Genomic DNA, 22,323 nt, shown 5'->3' on the forward strand with positions numbered 1-22,323 from the left:
AAGAAAAGGCGCAGGCTGCACTCGAATCCAGGAAACAACTCACCAACGAAAGTGTCGCAATGTATATCGAGGACATGATCCGCCTGTTCAAGCGCGCAGATTCCCATATGACCGAAGACAAGAAGCTGCGCCACCTCATGCGTGGGGTGAAGCAAGAGCTATTCGCTGTTCTCGTCCGCAACCCACCACGAACAGTTGCGGAGTTTCATACGGAAGCGACAGCCATCGAGAAAACGCTAGAACAGCGGGCTCGACAGTACAATCGAGACATAAACTATGCACCTGCCAATGTCTTCTCTGGACGCCAGCGAAGTGACATGGACGCTCTGCGAAAACTCATCAGGTCGGTGATCAGGGAAGAGCTCAGCAAGTTGCAAGCACCTCACACTACAGCAACACTGTCTGTCGTCGACGTAGTATGAGCTGAACTGAGGCAGATGATGCGTGAGCCGGAGCGTGTGCCACAGCCGATCCAACGCATCCCAACGTACTCTGAAGTACTCAGACAACCCGCGGCGCACACCAATGCAGCAGTTACGATGGCCTCTCCTTGCCCACAAACGGTACGCAGAGCACCTCGTCCTCTGGAACCGACGGCTACCTACCTGCCACGAGCCCGTGGTGTAGCTCGCTACGTGGATCAAAGGCCTCGGAAAAGTGACATCTGGCGTGACCATGAGCGCAGGCCTTTGTGTTTCCATTGTGGGGAAGCAGGTCACCTGTATAGGTTCTGCCCTTACCGACAGGCAGGATTAAGGGGCTTTCCGTTGTACGCACCATGCCCTCGAAACGGTGAACGGCCAACGGAGATCGAAGAGTACTTGTCCGCGCGCCAGAGCCCACTCACTCCACGCCAACATCAGCCAAGATCACCGTCGCCCAGGCGTTACCGATCACCCAGCCCACGTGCTTCTTCCGCACGGTCTGGGCACCGTTCTACAAGCCCACACCAGGAAAACTGAAGCAAGCGACCTGTGGAGGTGAGGCCGCTGATAACGACAGTTGCGAAGATCCTCCATTACGGTTTCAAGGTGACGATGCTATGTTTACAGAGGATAAGCGCAGCAGTGCGAAGATTACTTCAGATTTGCGGTTGAAAATAGACGGATACGAGCTAAATGCTTTAGTTGACACCGGCGCTGATTATTCGGTAATGAGTCACAAATTGGCAAAGAAACTGAAAAAGGTTTTGACAAAAAGGAGTGGGGCACAGATACGCACGGCAGGTGGCCACACTATTACACCGCTCGGCAGATGCACCTCAAGGCTCGAAATAAGAGGCTTTATTTACGTTGCTGACTTCATCGTGCTGCCGGACTGTTCAAGGGAGCTTATACTAGGAATGGATTTTCTGCAAGCCAATGGAGTCATAATTAATCTGCGCAGATCCAGTGTAACGTTTTCGACCGAACAAGCTATGTCAGTGGAGGAATTGGAAAAGCGACGTCTTACTGCTCTGCGCGTTGTTGATGATGACGTCAGAGTGCCACCACGCTGTAGTGTAATGGTGCTTGTTGAAAATAAGGCATTTTGTGACCACGAAGGAATAGCGGATGGAAACGTAGAGCTCTTTTTAAACAAAGGAGTTTGCGTGGCAAGGGGTGTTGTTCACTTAACGAATGGCCGCTCAGTTGTCCTCCTTACGAATTTCGGGAATGAATGTCAGCACATCGCGCAAGGTATGGCTATCGCCTATTTCCACGAGTTCTGCATGGCGACTGAACTATGCAGTTTAGCGCCAACGCCAACCACTCCACAAGAGACCTGCAACGTCGACGCATCAGTTAACGTCAACCATGGGCTCCCAGAATATCAAAAGAAACGATTGTTCGCCCTTATAAAAGAGTTTTCGGACTGCTTTTCAACGTCCTCTAAGGTGCGACGCACGGCTATTGCAAAACACAGGATTATAACAGAAGAAGCCACGAGACCGATTTACCAACACCCATATCGCGTATCGCAAAAGGAAAGAGACGTCATCAAGAAACAAGTGGAGGAGATGCTTTCAGATGACGTGATCCAGCCTTCCAGCAGTCCATGGGCGTCTCCCGTAGTACTTGTTAAAAAGAAAGATAACAGCCTTCGATTCTGCGTCGACTATCGGAAACTGAACAGCGTAACGAAACGAAATGTATACCCTCTGCCGCGTATCGATGATACACTCGATCGACTACAGAGTGCGAAATACTTCTCCTCCCTTGATCTCAAGAGCGGATATTGGCAAATTGAGGTGGATGAGCGCGACCGTGAAAAGACGGCATTCATAACCCCAGACGGACTCTACAAATTTAAAGCGCTTCCATTCGGCCTGTGCACAGCGCCAGCTACGTTTCAGAGAATGATGGACGCTGTCCTCGCGGGACTGAAATGGCAGTCCTGCTTGGTGTACTTGGATGACGTTGTCGTATTTTCCGCTACATTCGACCAACATCTAGAGCGACTCCGCACAGTATTAGAAGCCATTCGTTCAGCAGACTTGACCACGAAGCCAGAAAAATGCCACTTTGCTTTTGAAGAGCTTCGATTCCTCGGACACGTCGTCAGCTCCGACGGCGTTCGGCCAGATCCCAAAAAGACAGCTGCCATCGCGAAGTTCCCAACACCCAAAGACAAGAAGTCAGTACGTCGCTTCCTGGGTTTATGTGCGTACTATCGGCGATTTGTGGAAAATTTTTCGAACATTGCTGAACCACTTACTAATCTGACAAAAGGCGAGGTGCCCTTTAGGTGGGAAAGTGAACAACAGGAAGCATTTGATGAGTTAAGAACACGCCCGCAAGCCTCTCCAATCCTCGCCCACTTCGATGATACTGCCGAAACTGAAGTTCACACTGATGCGAGTAACGTCGGCCTCGGAGCCATTCTAGTCCAGCAGCAAAACGACCAAGAAAAAGTGCTAGCGTATGCCAGCCGCAAGTTTTCGAAAGCTGAGACAAATTACTCTGCAACCGAAAAAGAGTGTCTCGCGGTCATTTGGGCCATAAGTAAATTTCGGCCGTACCTCTACGGTAGACCATTCCGAGCAGTAAGTGACCACCATTGCCTGTGTTGGCTGGCGAATCTTAAGGATCCCTCTGGCCGACTAGCAAGATGGAGCCTTAGGCTACAAGAGTACGATGTTACTGTGGTATACAAATCTGGGAAAAAGCACAGCGATGCCGACTGCCTGTCACGCGCACCAGTGGAGACGAGTGAGCCAGAGGAAGAAGACTTCCCGTTTCTAGGCGTCGTCCAGGCATCAGAAATCGCTGAACAACAACAAAATGACCCTGATTTGCTGCCGCTTATACAGCGTCTCCAAGGACTCAACGTTAAAGTCCCGCGCACTTTATCCAGAGGGCTCCCTTCGTTCTGTCTTCGGGAAGGGGTCCTTTACAAGAGGAACTTCAAGCCTCATGGTGACAAGTTTTTACTCGTTGTACCTGCACCTTTACGAAACGAGATTCTGCACGCATGTCATGATGAGCCAACATCTGGGCACATGGGTGTCAGCCGTATATTCGCCAGAATTCACCTAAAATACTACTGGCCAAAACTGTTATCATCAGTTCAGCGCTATGTGAAAACTTGCCGTGAGTGTCAAAGACGCAAAACTCCATCCGTGAAACCTGCAGGCCTCCTCCAGCCAATAGAACCACCGCATGCCCCATTCCAACAAGTCGGTATGGATCTCCTAGGCCCGTTTGCGACATCGACTGCACACAAGAAGTGGATAGTCGTAGCCACGGACTATCTCACTCGCTACGCTGAGGCTGACTCGCTGTACACCGCAACAGCTCTTGAAGTTGCCAAGTTCTTCATCAACAACATAGTCCTCAGAAATGGTGCACCAAGCGTGGTAATTACAGATCGTGGCCCAGCTTTTACTGCAGACCTAATGAAATGTCTGATGCGAATGACCCATACAGACCAGAGAAGAACTACAGCATACCATCCTCAAACAAATGGCCTAACGGAGCGCTTGAACAGAACTCTGACTGATATGCTTTCAATGTATATCGACGTCGAACATAAACTGTGGGATGAAATATTGCCCTACATCACGTTCGCATATAATACAGCCGTTCAAGAAACAACGCGAGTGACACCATTTGAACTTGTATTCGGCCGAAGAGTCACCACTCCACTGGATGCCATGTTACCACTGAATGATGAAAGCATCAATCCACCTGGCCTAGACGACTTCCTGCAAAGAACCGAGGAAGCACGACAGATGGCGAGATACAGAATACGCCGCCAACAGCGTATCGACTCCTATCGGTACAATCAGCGTCGTACCGAAGCGCATTTTCAACCAAGTGACAAAGTATGGATATGTACCCCAGTGCGTCGCCGTGGGCTTTCTGAAAAACTTTTTAGCCGCTACTTCGGGCCTTACGAAGTACTCCATCGTGTAAGCGATGTAACTTACGAAGTCAGATCCGCTATACACGGGAGCTCAAAACGCCGCGGCCCTACAGAGGTTGTATGTGTAGTCCGGATGAAGCCTTACTATGAAAGATCACCGGAAGACCAGTGACGCCTACCACGAATCTATTCATTGCCTGACGCATCGGGACGATGCGTATGAGGAGGGGGATTATGCCGCGACATAGTGCCTGCATTCAAACAACGCGCCCATCACCACGCGCACAGGGACATACATGCGCGCCGTCTAGTGTTGCGCAGAGACGATGATGATAGCACGAGAACCCAGCTGGCCCCTGCTGATGTGCGCCACGCGCTTGGGACTCTTCTTGAAGAAGTAGAAGAAGAAGATATCTTGGTGTTCTGCTGTAACGTGCTACGACCATAGTCCCTTTGAGTTGTGGGCACAGGTTTGCCCTTTAATAAATACGTTTTATTATACCCCGAGTCCTTCAACATCGTTACAATATAAAGCTGTTATGCTGACCTCCCACTGTTTGCTGCCTGTGTTGTGTGACACTTCATAGCAGTCAGAGACCCGAAATTCTTAAAATTTTTCCAGCACTTTCTGTGTTACCAATAGATGTACTCATGAAAGTCATGTCAAACAACAAGAAACAAGCCCCGATAATTCTCTTCTTCCACTGCATGTTTATACGATCAGACCAGCAAGCTTTCTATTGCAGAAAAAAACAGCTACTATAAAAATTGATATTCGTTCCCATTAACTGCTTTATGCTTTAAGCCATGTTATTATGTTAAACGGGTGTCCTGTTTTACAGGATCTGGTCTGCATGAACTCTTGAACCTGGCACCATACAGTTTGAAAGACACACAGAGTTTGAGACAAACCTAGTTTCCGGTGGAGCATCCTTATGCACTATAACAACACATCTCAATCTAGTTAGTTGATCAGAACGAGGTGAAAACAGCTCGCACTTGAAAAGCACGGGCAGAAGGAATGACGCCTGCACCTTGTGCTTGCTCCCTGTACATTCTCGTTGAGGGTGCATTTTTCACCTTATCCTTATGCAATTTTGCATTTATAACATTGTTCGCTGCATATTCTTTGTGGCATTAAAGTGTGTGATACCATCTTGAGTAGCCCATGTAATTTATAAAAATATAATTCAAAAATAGAATTCAAGATAGCTCGATTCAAAAATAACAAAGTGCATCCAGCACCATGTCCTGTAGCCATTCTTTAGGCAAGTGGCAGAATGATTTATTCTTCAAAACATATCCTACTTGTAACCACTACAAGAGCTAACTCATACACTGCCACATTCTGTTTGCCTCTTCAGGTTATAAGGTATCTTTTTTACACCAGAAAATTTGCAAGAAGAATAAAAGTGTTGTAATTGTGAAGAAAGAAAAGTAGAAGGAAAAAAGATAACCTGCCCTGGACAGGGACCGAGCTTGCGAACTTCGAATAACATGTCCGATGCTCGATCAACTGAGCTACCATGGCGGCTATCCCCCTTCCATTTTGTACGGTATATATGTGCATTTAATCATGGAAGAGTCAGTCAGCGCTGCCTGTTACCATTATGGCGAGTGTGGGACACCTTTTTTTGCCTACTGGCAATCGCATTACGATTACTTCCAATATCCCTATACTTCTTTGGCAGCATTATGCATCTGTTAGTTCTCAGAAAATCTGCTAGTCACAGGAGGTGGCAATGATTCGCCCTCCCACCTAAATTCATGTACTTGAACACACGCACAACTGATCGAAAAAACAAGTCGCACACACCACTAAGATTACTGAGATTCACTGTTTCAGATTCATGAGTGAAAGAAAGAACTACAATATTAAGGGTTCATTGTCTTTGTTGAACACATTATAATTAGAACTAGCAGACAATGATGCTAAACAAACTATAGGTGATGTTATCAAAAATCACTTTAACAAAATTGTGAAAAGAAAAGTGAACGAAAACGTAACTTGGCAGCAAGTTGCTAATGGGTTGACATTTTTTGACAATTGAATTGACATTACTTTCTGTAACATCCCTATATTTTCCTGGGTAATGTTGTCGGGTAATTCTCATTATTAGAGTGGTGAGTAGGCAGACAAAGAAAGGATATGGCATTGACACTTCTTTTGAACACCTAATAGTTTGAGGACCTTAAAAGAGCGGAAGCTGCTTTGAGTAGACCAGAATATTTATTTGGAGCGAAAAAAAAAACGTACACACATTTTAACCAGGCTTTCTAACACATTTTGAGACATAAAAGTGTATGCTGCCAGTAATGTTAAGTACCATTACTTTTGTCACACTATGCACTGTAGCAGGTGTAGTTATATTGGTGATAGTTAAGCATTAATCAACCACACCACCAGCTGCGTTCGCATCTATGGTCGCGTATTTTAAAAATAAACCTGCTGTATAGTAAAAAAAATTTAGAGCATTTATGATTTTATCAAAATCAAGTTATACCGACTGGGTAAGCAAACTATTTGCATAAAATGATGATGATGTGTGGTGCTTTGTGGCGCAAGGGCCAATTGATGGCCAAAGAGCGCCATTTCGATGAGTAGAGAGGAGACAATGATATGTTGCGTGGCTGTATAGGGGCCTTAAAATTCCTCGCGATAATGCGGGTAAAAACATAAGTATTAAGATCATGACAGTGGCGTGATATGCATATTAAAAGGGGTGACAAAGATTTTGATAATAAAAACATGTAAAAATATTTGGCACTAGCACACGTGCCTCATCAGCGCCCTTGTGTCCAAGGGCTGCGAGGCAAGTGCTTTTAAATATAATCACTGCAGCAGCAACCTCTCTTGAGAGGTCACGCTACGCAATGCCTGAGTATATTACATAGTAAAAATTGACATCTCTTAAAAAAGCTAACAATGATTTATGGGTGAAAAGTGGTTCCCTACCGACAAACATTGCGGGGTGTAATGGTATATGTTGTCGGTAGGGTAATGGAAAGTGTTGTCTTCTTAGAGTGTCTAACTGTTTACATTGGATTAAAACATGAATAACTGTCAATGCCTCACCACAATTGTCACACAGTGGTGGATCACCACCGGACAAAAGATGTGTGTGTGTCGTGTACGTGTGTCCTATCCTGAGTCTTGTTAGTGTTACCTCTGTTAGACGTGATTTTGATACTGGTGGCCAATGGCCAAGGTGTGGCTTGATAACGTGTAGTTTGTTTTGTGTGTGTTTATCCCACTTGCTCTGCCAGTAGTCCCTGAGGTTTCGTTTCAGAGACGGCTTCAGATCAAGGACCGGGATTGATATGGGTGTAGGGGCAGTGGTTTTGTGGACGGATGCAGCGAGCTGATCCGCCCTCACGTTGCCTTGGATCTCACGGTGCCCTGGCACCCAGCACACTACAACATGTTGGTTGAGTGTGTAGAGTGTGCAAAAAATGGAGTAAAGTGAGACAAGGACAGGGTTTTTTTGTTTTTTAAGACTGTGCAGAGCCGTTACCACACTGAAAGAGTCTGCATAAATTACTGCTTTTTGTATTTGTGATTGTTTGATGTGTTTCGCTGCCACAAGTATCGCGTAAACTTCCGCTGTGAATATTCTTGTGTCTGGATGTAGAGGGCCAGCATTCGAAAAGGAAGGGCCAACAGCAGCATAGGACACAGAGGAGTTGGACTTAGAGGCATTTGTAAAGAACTCAGGACATGTGTATTTGTGTTGAAGTTCCAGGAAATATGTTCGGATATGGACAATAGGCGCATGTTTTGTAACTTCTAGAAAAGACACATCGCCGTCTATAGTCTGCCATTGCCACGGTGGCGGGTATGCTACAGGAGCCATTAAACTGTGTTCAAGTGAGACTCCAGTTTCCTCAGCTAGACTCTTCAGGCGAACTGAGAAGGGCTGCCTCATCGAAGGCCTGTTTTGAAACAGAGTTGAGCTTGACAAATCATTAATTGTAGAGTATGAGGGGTGCTTCTTGTCTGCTTTCACCTTAAGTAAATAAACAAAGCACATATAAGTTCTCTGCAGATGAAGCGACCACTCATTTGACTCAACATAAAGGCTTTCTACGGGGCTGGTGCGAAAAGCACCCGTAGAAAGGCGGATGCCCAAATGGTGCACGGGGTCCAGCATCTTCAAGGCACTTTGAGTAGCAGACTGATAGACAACCGCCCCATAATCTAAGCGGGTGCGAATGAGGCTTCTATACAGGTTCATGAGGCATTGCCTGTCACTACCCCACGTAGTACGTGACAACACTTTTAAAACACTCATGGCTTTTAAACATTTTGTTTTTAAATACTTGATGTGTGGTACGAATGTCAACTTGTTGTCCAAGATTAAGCCTAAGAATTTATGCTCTGCATTGACAGACAGACGTTGACCGTTCAGTTCAATGTCAGGTTCTGAGTGCACGCCTCTCTTTCGGGAGAACAAGACACACGTGCTTTTTTCTGGGTTCAGCTGGAATCCGTTTTCCTCTGCCCGTTTGGAGAGCTCGTTTAAACCTAACTGAACCTGCCGCTCACACATTGCTAGGTTGCATGACTTAAAGCCAAGCTGGACGTCATCGACATATATGGAATAGAACATGTTGCGGGGGATGGACAGGTGCAAGGAATTCATTTTAATAAAAAAAAGTGTACAACTAAGTACACCACCTTGCGGTACTCCCGTTTCTTGCACAAATGTTTGGGAGAGAGTACTGCCCACACGGACGCGAAATTTCCGATTGGACAAGTAACTCTCGATTATGGAAAGCATTCTACCGCGCACACCCAGGTGAGACAAGTCTCTTAATATCCCAAAACGCCATGTTGTGTCGTAAGCCTTTTCGATATCGAGAAACACCGAGAGCAAGTATTGTTTGTGGACAAAAGCGTCTCGGATCTGTGCCTCGATACGCACCAAATGGTCGGTGGTGGATCTACCCTCTCGAAATCCACACTGGAACTGGTCGAGCAGATTGTGTGTTTCAAAAAAATGTAAAAGTCGGCGGTTTATCATTTTTTCAAAAAGTTTACAAAGGCAGCTGGTTAGTGCAATGGGCCTATAACTTGAAACTGAGGAAGGGTCCTTGCCCTGTTTCAAAATAGGGATAACAATAGCCTCCTTCCAGAAAGCAGGGATGGTGCCAGAAAGCCAGATAGCATTGTATAGAGAGAGTAAAGTTTTTCGCGTTTTAGGCGGCAGGTTTTTCAACATTTCATAGGTGACACGGTCGTAGCCTGGTGCAGAATTACTGCTAGAGTTTAGTGATGTTTGTAGCTCAGCTAAGTTAAAAGGTTGGTTGTATGCCTTGTGTTTTGTGCACTTATATTCTAGTTTCTGTCTTTCTATCCTTGCTTTATATCTTTGGAAAACTTCAGTATAGTGTGCCGAGCTAGACACTTGCTCGTAGTGTGCACCGAGGAAGTTCGCCTGATCTTCCAGGCTGTCACCCTGTGTGTTTACGAGTGGGAGTGAGTGTACTTGTTTTCCTGCTATCCTACCGACCATGTTCCAGACTTTGGCCTCTTGTGTATATGAATTTATCCCTGATAAAAACTTGTGCCAACTTTCTCTTCTGGCCTGCCGGCGCGTTCTCCTGCCTCGAGATTTTATTTTCTTAAAGCTCTCAAGGTTTTCTGCTGTCGGCGAGTTGCGCAGCAACCTCCATGCCCTGTTCTGTTCCTTTCGCGCATTCTGACACTCAGTGTTCCACCACGGGACGTGTCGTTTGCCAGGCAGTCCAGATGTTTGTGGAATGCACTTGGCTGCTGCGTCAGTGAGAAAAGCCGTGAAGTACTCCACAGCTTCATCTATGCCTAATCTGCATATGTCGGTCCAACTTAAGTGTGTAATCTTTTGAAATTGTTCCCAGTCGGCTTTGTTCACCAGCCATTTGGGAACATGTGGAGGACATTCATATGTTATTGGTGTACTTAAAACTAAAGGAAAATGGTCACTTCCGTATGGATTATTTATGACTTTCCACTGAAGTAATGGTACAAGTGAAGGAGATGCGATACTGAGGTCTATGGAGGAGTAAGTATTGTTTGCAAGGTTATAATATGTTGCCTCTTTTCTATTCAACAGACAAGCACCTGATGAAAAGAGGAACTGTTCAATGAGACGACCTCGTGCATCACATCGACAGTCACCCCATAAACCACTGTGCGCGTTCAGGTCCCCTAGAACCAAATAAGGTTCTGGTAACTCATCTATTAAAGACTGGAAATCATGTTTTTACAGGCGGTGTTGCGGCGGTATGTATAAAGAGCAGATGGTGACGAGCTTATTCAATAGAACTGCTCGAACAGCCACTGCCTCTAGGGATGTTAGTAGTGGTAGATGACTGCATGCTACTCCTCGATTAACTATAATGGCTACACCACCAGATGACGCCACAGCATTATCTCTGTCCCTTCGGAAGACAACATATTGACGCGAAAAATTTGTATTCTTGGATTTTAAGTGTGTTTCCTGTACACACAGCACTTTTGGAGAATGTTTGTGTAGAAGTTCTTGGACATCGTCGAGGTTTCGAAGTAGTCCTCTGACGTTCCATTGTATAATTTGTGTCTCCATTATGGGAGTAAAGAAGTGCTGTGTGTACGAAATGAGTGTGGCTGGTGTCTAAAGAGAGAAGTGACTTATCTTGCAGAGCCTTTAGAAGGCCCTGTAATTACCGTTTTGTCTTTTTTAGAGCGGTCGAGGGAACCCCGCCGCTCCTTTGGCGCAGTCTGCGCCGGTGCAGTTGATGTGTCCATCGCCTCAGGAGAGACGACAGATAATGTTGTTTTCGTTGTAGGCTTCGTCGTGACAGACGGAGCCTTAAACCCCACCGGGCTGGAGGTCGAGGGGACCTCTTTAGTTTGTTTGGTGCCCTGGCTGCTGCCAAGGTTCACAGGGGCCTTCGGTGGGGCTGTATTCAAGGAGGGTGGGGCAGCCAAGGCTGCTCCCCCGATGGGGGCTTGTGGCGTTTGCCTCGGCACGCTGGGCGTGGTCCAAGGCATTGCCGAAAACCGAAGTGGTGCTGACCCCCTTCGCACCACTTCGGCATACGATGTGTTCCCAGCAAAATGCGGGGAAACGCGCTGCCGCGCTTCACGGAAGCTTATGTTCAATTTAAACTTTGTATTAATAATTTCTTTTTCCATTTTCCAGGCCACGCATGACCTGGAATATGCAGGATGGTCACCCTCACAGTTTGGACAGTGGACTTGTAGCTGACAGTCATCGTCAGCAGTATGACCTTTGGTGCCGCATTTCGCGCAAGTAAGCTGTCCTCGGCAGCTCTGGGAGCCATGCCCGAACTTCTGACACTTAAAGCAGTGCCGCGGGTTAGGTATGTATGGTCTAACTGGCAGTTTAAGATATCCTGTTGCTATTTCAGTGGGGAGGGTGCTAGATGCGAAAGTTAGTATGATGTGCTTCGTTGGGATTTCCTTATTTTCTCTTCTTATTTTGATACGCTGCACCTGAATGACGTTTTCCTCTTTCCAGCCTGTTAGAAGTTCATCATCAGAGAGGTCCATCAGGTCTCTATCTGATACAACACCCTTCACTGTGTTCATGGTTCGATGCGGTGTGATTGTGATAGGCTGATCCCCAAATGCTGTGAGTTTATGTAGTGTCTGGTACTGTGCGTTGTCTTTTAATTCAAGTAATAGGTCACCACTGGCAGTCTTTGTGGCCTTGTAGCCTGCGCCCAGCGTTTCTATGAGACATTTGGACACAAGGAAGGGTGAAATACTTCTAGCTTTCTTTTCTGTACTTTCACCGTGAATTATGTGGTATTTGGGGAAGTTATCTTTTTTGTTTGGAGCAAATTCAAAAATTGCATCGGTGCGCCACCTCTTGGAGGGGCGATTAGTTGTAAGAGGGCTAGGGGTTCCCATAAATTTGATAGCTTATTCGGCGGCCATGCCAGCCACCCACCACCGAGCCCAACAAGGGGACGCTGCGAGACGCGAAGGAGGCGCAGGCGCCAGCCGTGCATGGCCGCTATAACCTAATATATCTACCCAAGGTTGGATATTTACACTAGGTTAACCCTTGCCGCCAGGAAAAATTTGAAGTAAAATGAAGTGAGGAGAATACAGAAAAGATGTAAAGTGAGAACAAAAGACGAAGATGTAGGGAGAGAGAGATAGGAAAAGGCGACTGCCGATTTCCCCTGGGTGGGTCAGCCCAGGGGTGCCGTCTACGTGAAGCCGGGGCCAAAGGGGTGTGTTGCCTCTGCCGGGGGGCCTTAAAGGTCCAATCACCCAGCGTCGGCTCAACCCCCAGGATCCCCTTTTCCCCGGACACGGCAAAGCCACGCACGGCTAGGCGTGGGAGGGAGTCAAAACTCCCCCGTTAGCTCGGGTCCGTGGTGTCGCTACACACCAAACGCCTACTTGCGCAGGCGCCCCTGCGGGGTTGCATAAAATCAAAAGGCATAAAGTGATTCATGTATTATAACTATGTGAACAATTTCAGCAATTCAGGGCAAAATGACAACAGTTCTATTAAAAACCCCTCTCATTATAACATGCATGAAGAGTACCACACCAGAATATTTTATAGTGCATGTAATATCGAGACTATTAGACTGTCTATTGACCTTTTAGAAAGAAGGGTATCTCCTTCACATTCAAGGGGCAACCACTTTGTATCTGCAAAAAAAAAGGAAAAAAAAGTGCATCTGTGACGAACTACAGGTGCAGAGGCCTTTGTCAGGCGTATGAAACGCCTTTTGCTTCTGTATCCTTTTTCTTGCCTTTCAAGAAATAAAATAAATTACTACTACTACTACTACTTAGCCTTTTCCTGAGCTTTTCTGTGAATATTTCCTGAATTTCAGATATCATTAGGATTGATTTACAGTGAACAGATTTTGCTTACGCAATGAAACCTAGTTCTGTATGTAACTGCAATAAAGGGTGCCAAACCACCTCCAATTATTTTTTTAACATTTCAAGCAAATGTGAGCAACGACTTCAGAATAGTGTCCTGATCAACAATGACAGCTGCAGCAGCACAACTAGCTATGGGTGCCCAAAAAGTAGCTAGAAACAATACCTTTTTCTCTTTGAGCCTTTCGGAAGTGTTCAGCCCCTCAGTGCTCACCTTACAACATTTTTTTAAATATGTGTTTGTGTGCCCACTGTTCTTGCTCCTTGCACAGCGAGGAGGAGCACATGGCAAGAAGCGACAAGAAAGAAGCATAGCGAAAAAAACGCGAAATAAGCGAGGACCTCTTTTGTATCGTCCAATGTGTGTAACATTACTATTGTGACAACATATAGAAAAAATTATCACGGCTATGCATCCATTGCAGAGTCATACACAGCTGCAACACCACGACTAAATTTCATCCCTGTGTTGGTTTAGGATCCCTTTATATAGTGGCAAGCCAAAGATATCTGCATTTGTTCAACACATAATAAGATGCAGTGAAATGTGATATGATAATCTCATTTAGAATGCACGTCATATGGCTTCATTGTATATGTGGCCACAAGTAACTCTGGTTGCAAAGCAATATGGCGCAGCCTAAACAGACGTCACCGACCACTCCAATCTGAACTTGCCTTTGCTACTTGCCCATTATCATCACAGCAAAAAATGAACAATTGAATCTGCTATAGATATGTGCAAGCTTATGCTAAGGACCAAGTATGAAGGGTGTTTTGTCATTATTGAGATCAGTTATTTGTTCAAGAACACTTGCTGTCAAACACAAATACATTGCTGTCGAAGCATCAAGACTCAAATATAAAGCAAAAAGAAGTGTCTCTTTAAAAATTACAGGCCACAAGGTGCAAGATAAATATTTGATATACTTGGGATGTAAGGCACGCAAAAGAGGTGCTGCCATATTGTACTTTCCCCTGTGTTGAAATTGCTTGCTTTACTCCCCCTACACATCGGTAAAGATGCCGTGAAAACACCAAGCAACTGATGCAGCATGGTTGAACACATGTCCAGGGATTCCACCATTCAGATTGGCTAAGCAGCTCTACAGCCTCCAAAGTCCTGTAACCATTTGTAAGACAAATATAGTTCCACCCAAAGTTCTTGGTTTACAGACACACATTCAAGACGCATAACCACTCTAGAGGAAGTTTGCATGATAATTCGCTGGGTAGCAAAGCGGATGCCAACATCAAGTAAGCATCCCGGCCTGCCGCTTCTTTCTTTCCGTTCTTAAAAAGTAATCAATCCATGGTTCCCCAATGTTCCCCCAATGTGAAGTGTACTGGCAGTCCGGTGAAGAATTGCAATGTATTTCAAACACAATCCCATTCATGGCAAGTAAGCATGCAATAGCGTTTTGTCGGCTGTTCAAGAAAACAACATGAAGTTTAGCTATAACCCATGTTTTTTTATAAACACCATTCAATTTGATATAAAAGTTGTGAGCATTATGTGAAAGAACACGGATTCATGTTTAATCAATGAATACTTATAATGTACTGATATGAATGCAACTAACTGAATATGAAACGATAATTTTTGCTTGAGCATTTCGAGTTATGAACACTATCTCACTTGCCAGCTGCATCTTGTCCAAAACAGCGGCAAGCTAGGCTAGTTTCTGTAGGTGAGCAGTAATGAACAGTGCAAAGTAACAACGAGAAACACCAGTAACAACCGTATGGGGCAAGCATAGACTGCCAACTGTATAATTTATTGCACAAAAGTTTGCCTGAATATCAGTCAGACAACTCGTGTAAATGAAGGTCCAGTTGGAAATGAACAAGTTATGAAATCAACAATGCCTGCTTTCTCTAAGAGGACCCTCATTCACATGAAGTATGCAGCGATAGGCTCCTACCGAGGTACGTCACAGCATGATGTCACTGGCACACGTAAAAGGTGTGGCTGGAAAAACACTCCGGCTGGTGGCTCAGCCAGGTACAGTTGTGCGGTGTTTGGGGCAAGTTTTAATTTTTCAAAGCTTACACTTCACGTTACAATGTCAACACTAGCTGTAGTATGTGTCAGCGATCATCTAGCTGTGTGGTAAAATATTTGCCACGCTGTCTGTTTATCTTGAAGAAGTGAACACACGTGGTGACCTGTGTGAGGAACAGCGGCACAGTCTTCAAAAATGTGCACAGTTGATTGCGGCATATAGAATGCATCGAAAGGTATTGAGAATATCGGTTCAACTGAGAATATTGTGTGTGGTGTGTGCAGTGTCAATAACAATGTGTCTTGTTTGCGAAGACGTTAGCACTCGTGGCAGGGACCGGTCGTTGAAAAAACTTGATTGGACGTTTTAGTCCAGGTAAATAAGCACTTGAAGCAGCCATCTGCGAGTGGGTACAGCTCAGTGTTCGCGCTGTGTGCAGAAAAAAATTGCATGGTCACTGGGCTGGAAGATACCATTTGCTGAAGCTGCATGTATGAATTGCCCCGATGAGTACACAAGCCCAATAAAGATATAACTCGTTTTATCGAAGGCCTCATATGTCTTCATGTAATAAGCAGAGATTCTTGTTTCACATATACTCAGTACCTTTACCGCTCTATATTCATGAAGTGACAATGCACACTACAAGTTTGTGTGTTAGGTCCTAAGGGAGCAATGTATATATGCAAATAAGTTGTAGGTGTCAGATGCAGCGATGTAACTGCACAAAAGATTACGTATATATTAGGCTACAGGTTTAGAATCGCATACATATCACTGGTCTATCAAGAACGTCACCAACAACTTCCTTGCCAACCAGCCCTTGCACAGAGGGAGGGAATGGCTGGCACGGTGCTCGAAGTGACGTCACACTATTTGCAAATATAGAGAGGTTTTTTACTTAGGCAACATTTTGCACAATACATTTTTTAGATGCAAGACTGTACTCGTCCCACATTGATCATACTGATGTCTTTTGTTCTTACTTTATGCTGTGAATTACTAGGCATTTAGTCATCATGATCTTTAAAAGCTAATTTCAGTGTTCTCTCTCATATTGCTGACAACTGTGTCGTTGCATAAATTGGGCAAAAAAGCAACACAGAAAGGCTGTCACAATAAATACACCAACATGTGTATTCTCCTGCAAGCAAAAGTCGGCACTGGTCCTGTCATTACCCGTCTTCCTTCTCTCTTTGCCTTGTTTGTGCTGAAACAGCCCTGATGAGTTAGATGAGAAATATTAACGCATCAAAACTATAAGTGCTTGCATCAGCAATTACACAATAGCGTGATAACCGCACCCCTGCCACACAGCAGCGAAACATATTTTGAACATGCTGGCAATGTATTATTTTATAAAAAGCAACTCTGGCAGATTACAAAATCTCACATTGTGCATGCAAGTTTTCTTCAAAGTCAGGCGTACAACGTAGGTGCTGGCCGGTACATTATTAGTTACAAGCAAGGGCGTCTTGCAGGTACACATACAGATTGCACGAACACCTCTCTCTCTACACTAGGCACACACATTATATCTTTTAACAAGCATACGCCACTGTTTAGGGGTATAATAACGCTCTACTGTGAACGTATGCTTATCAACCCACTTAGGCGGTTGGCTAGGTGAATTGAGCCAAGTTACAAATTGTATCGCCCGCGAACGTGAAGAAAATGCTGCTTTGCACCAAATGGCACCGCAGGCTTCGTTTAATCAACAACGTAGCAAGCGCCGTGTGCGTCCTCCTCACTACATTGCACTTATGAAAAAATCGATCACCATACACATGCATGTTGCCGCAGTTGTCACGAATTAGCTCCAGTAAGGCCGCGCCGATGAGCCGCGCCAATAAGGTTCCTTTTGGCGTTGCATGAATTAGTTGCCAGACTTTGAGATGGTTGTTGCCAGACTGCCGCTGAATTTGGCTGTAAAGTTTTCTTCTGTAGTTGTGGCTTCTCCGTAAGAGTTTGGTGCTATCCGCGGTGCATTTTTTGGTTGAAAATTTTTTTTCTTGTAGTTGTGGCTTACTTGCCGAGCTCTCACCGATCGGCCCGCCGTCTTCGAACTCCTCTGACCGTCTTCCAGTCTTTTTCTTTCATATCAAACTTCGCCTCTCTCTCTATCACTTTTGATTGATTGATATGTGGGGTTTGACGTCCCAAAACCACCATATGATTATGAGAGACGCCGTAGTGGAGGGCTTCGTAAATTTAGACCACCTGAAGTTCTTTCACGTGCACCCAAATCTGAGCACACGGGCCTACAACATTTCCGCCTCCATCGGAAATGCAGCCACTGCAGCCGGGATTCGATCCCTCTCTATCACTTTTATTTCCTCCTTATATTTTCCCTCGTGAGTAGAGTTACAATAATCACTTTGCATTCTTCTTATTTATACATCACTACCTCCACCCTCCACCTCCTGGCCCGGCCGCAATGTTTCCCCGAAATCAAATTCTTCGTCTACATCTCCCTGGCGAAAGAACTGAAACTCTTCCATGTTTTTTCACCTCTTGATGTGTCATACACAATGTCTCTGTCTCACAAACACCAGGGGCATACTCTAGCAAAAATGCCAGTAGAGAAATCTATTGGTCCTATGGAGAAATCTTATTTGGTCAATAAGAGGTGTATTGGGACTTTATAGGTTTATTTTTAATTCTATTGGCACCAATAGAAACCAATTGACCCTATCTGTTTGTCACCAATAAGACCTATTGGTTGTACCTATTTGTCACCTATAGAACCAATAGACACATATTGGCACCATTAGGGTTCAATAGGAGACACCTATTTGTCTCCTATAAGACCAATAAATATGTATTATTACGCATAGGCAACAGCTATTTGTGCGTATTGGTACCAATAGCTTCAGATAGGCGAGACGGATTTGCCGTCGATAGAACCAATAAATAGCAGCTATTTGTCATTTATAAAACCAGCAGCTGTGAATTGCCACCAGAATCAAATAATTGTGGTGTTACATGCATGCGTATTAAATGGTCATCCACATGTACATCACTTAGTAGTGAATCTAATGGAAAGGGAGTTTTTGATTGGCTCAATATGTGAGCAAAGTGACAGCTAGCTGTTATTTTCATATGTGGTGTTTTAAAAATGTTGCACCCACATTTTTTCCATAAGTGTCCCCAATATATTTTCGCACCTGTGAATTTGAGTAATCTCACAATGTAATCAACATTATGATTATTACACTTGTGGGATAAGACAGCAGAAATTAAGGTTCAACTTACCATAAGAGTAGAAAAAAGAGCATCGCTGTAGCTAATATGTTTCAGCAAGGAAACTCGATCTTCATGTAAAGGCAGCAGCGTACTGCTTACTTTCGAAGAGCATGCAAACGGGGGAGGGGAGGGAATAGGCTAATAACAAAATGAGCGAAGCCGAAGTGTACAGTATAAACTTAATTGTTCTCCATGTACAGTGTACTCCATGCACCTGGCCAAGCTCTACAAACATGATGACCACTACGTCTTATGCATGGAGAAATGGTCTTATGTGTTCTTTTATGTGACACGGCACAGTGCTAGGGAATAAAACAGAAACTGACCTCCTTCAGTTACAAATGTTCTGGTATTCTAGTTCCCTGTATTTCAGCACACAGTCTGCCAGAATAAATGACAACTTGAACATTTCGAACTGGTGCGCTGCTTAGTCTAATCATCGCAGCGCCTTAAACCCGTATTCGCAAACCAACCTTGGCCCTACCTCACGTTTTCCTCAGGTTCCTGTACTCACTACGTGCATTATATGGGCATAGAAATGCTAACAGGGTTAAAGATAACAAGATTGGTTCATGCATACTGGCCTACTTTGTTCATCAAGTGCAATAAAGGCTTAAAAACAATAAGGAAAACCTGAAGTAAGGTTTAGGTTGGTTTCTGAAGGGCTTTAAGGACACCAAAAGAACTCTGGATGTGAACAGTTTCAGCGCGTTTTACCTAGCAGAGCGCGCTCCAACCTTAAGGAAAAAGAAAGAAAAAAAAGCGACTTCAGAGCTTCTACTCCATATAATATGAAACCCCAGGCTCTAAAAGCCTTACCCTTGAAAACATGACCTCCGAGATTTGCACGCGCCAAAGGTGATCTTGCACACACGGAAGGTGTTACGTGGTGACACGATGAGAGAGAAAACTCTTTGCAGAGTACTCCTACGGTGTTCTATCACAGAATGCTTGCAGACGTGTGGCGCGAGCTGGTGCAGCTGACCGTGTAGGGCACTCGCACCACGGCCTGACCAGAGTAGAGTTACTGTATATGCTACCTAAAGGCAGGTGGCATATACAGAAACTCTAGACCAAAGAGAACGCGCGCGCATGCAAGTCCAGCCGTGCTCGCACAAAGTGGCGTTTGCGACAGTGGAACCTAGGCATCTTAGTCCAACCCAGCTAACTTGCTAAACAACGGGAGTTAGTTTGATATAGCGCAGAGTTCAATATAAACATTTCAGAGAATTTACTGTAGTCTAGATGAGACTTTCGGTGCGCAAGTTGGCTTCCCGGCACTTTTTCACGATAATACAAGAAAAAAAGGCAATAAACAGGAAAGTTATTAATTATGGTTTGTTGTTGGGGGCACAGTTAGAGCCATAGTAAAGAATCACATAGACACCAAAAATGCAGAACTACAAAGCAGTTTTGTTTTTACACACATTGCAAACACATATCCGAAGGAGTCTGCAACACATATGCAATTGTCCAAATAAGGCTTTTGTAGCAACATTTTGCAACATTTATCATTACAGAAACTGAGAACAAATATAGCACTGCTGTATGTATAACTTAATTTCATATTAAAGGTGAGAAGGGTGTATTTGCATTTAATAATGTTCATTTAAGGTAGTATAATTAGATTAGGTTTCAAGCATTATTACTTAAACTGCTAATAATGTGTTATGAAATTAAATATTTAATCTCATACATTATACACCACCACATAAGTCAGTAAAACATTTTCCTCAACCACACTCGGTCACTAATATGTTACTAAACAGGTCTAGCACGCCGACTCGCGCGTCCGTCAGTGTAAAATGAGCTTTTAAAACACCAGCAGTATGCCACAATCGGTGCTCCACAATATTGCTGCATATTTAATTGGATGTATTCGTATTTCACCTGTTAAGACTCTTAAGAATGCTCAGCGCCGATTGCGATGCATTGTTCGAGAAACCGAATTCGCATTTGTTCAAGATCATTGTTTGGTTAAGACTCAGATGTTCTATGCTGCATGCATAAACGTCTATGATGCACACTGTAGATCAGTTCGCTGATGCTCTGCTCGATGTTTCATTTTTTTCGGGCACAGGTTTGCCCAAATAAAAAACTGCCAGGCCTGCACAGCATAGCCACAGTGCAAGCTGGAAGAGTGACCTACTGCACCATAAATCATAATTTTTGTGTAGTAAGAAAGAGTACACTATCCCATTATTTGCCATTTTTTTGCAGAAGCACAGTACGTGCTACACATTTATAAGGCATTGCGTACTTTGTTGATTCTCTGGCTGAAAACGAAGAATTTCGCTTAGGCTTCTCCGTAATGGGTTGAAGCTTCCACCAACTCACTTGTTATGCTATTCACAATGTGCGACACCTGGTAGTTACTTTACTGCTCTAAAACGCTTTATCACAGGTTAACAAGATCCCTTTCCTGGTATGAAACCTGCATAGGGTCGGTTTGCGACGAAGTTTCAAGCACCCGCGTAGCTCAGTGGTAGAATATTAGCCTGCCACGCAGAGGACTTGGCCTCGAATCCCATTCTATCCTTAGTACTTTTATTTAGTTTTTTCTTATTTCTCACCATAGTGGTTATAAACTTTTAGGCAGTGGCAGACTACAGCACAAAAATCGGCCCTTGTTGTGATAAAAGTGGTCTCGAACAGGCAGACAGTGCTTGTACACAAGTAAAACTGGCAGCATAAATATTTGTATAAGATATGACAAGTTAATGTCATGACCACATGGAAATACACTCCATGGCAATACATCTAAAGTTAGAGCTGAAATTTGGGCTAGTTCATTTTGACTTGAATACATACTGTAGCAAAACAAAAGGGCAAAAAAAGATGCACACACAAGTTTATTTACATACACAGGGAGGTACACAGGCGCACTAAGTGCACCCTCAATTGTCCTCACAAAAAAAATTGGGGGACCCTTAAGCATCACCTTCAAAAGTTGAACGCATTGATTGATTGATATGTGGGGTTTAACATCCCAAAAACAACATATGATTATGAGAGACGCCGTAGTGGAGGGCTCTGGAAGAGTTGAACGCAATAACGATATTCTGTTCCCAGTGCATACTTCAAACACTTAGTGAATAGTACTTTTCATTGCATGATGTTACTCAAGAAGTTTACAATGTGGATTACTAGGATATAATCAATAAAGCTGAAAGTGGCTTGTGTCAGTGAAGCTTTCGCATATGGGCTGCATTTTATGTAATGGGTAGAGTACGTTTAACCGCAAGCAATTATTCACACGAATTTCTTCGAACTTGCTATACACCCACTATGCGGTCTCGAGGGAATTCATGCAGTGCCTTTTGTAATAGGTGGCCGACTTTAAACCGCAAAGTTATGATAATCACATGTTCCGATGCCTGATGGCAATGCAGACTTGTACCACACAATAATACTGTGATATTACACATACTGTGAAGCTTCTATACAGGATGCGCATGTTTGTAAGGCTAAGAGCTTCTCAAGCTCCCTATAGCAGCTTTTTATTGCCCCTGCTATTGTGTAACAATGTTTACAATGAAAACAAAAAGAATTAGCATGAACTTTATTTTCACTGCAGTTCCAATCAGAGGAAGTTCTTTTCACTGCATTTTCAGGCAGACGCGTGACTGTGTGATAGAACATTTGCTTGCCACACAAAAGCGCTGGGTTCCATCCTCACTTCGACATGAAATCTTTTGTTATTTCCATATTGATTTTCCGCTCACAACCGATGCCACCACCACAATTTTTTGCAAAATGAGCTCTTAAACACTATCGTATAAAAAAAATCAGCTTCTTGAAAGGAGCATGCACAAGTATAGCTTG

This window comes from Rhipicephalus microplus, chromosome 6, assembly GCF_043290135.1.
Source record: "Rhipicephalus microplus isolate Deutch F79 chromosome 6, USDA_Rmic, whole genome shotgun sequence".
Lineage (NCBI taxonomy): Eukaryota > Metazoa > Arthropoda > Arachnida > Ixodida > Ixodidae > Rhipicephalus > Rhipicephalus microplus.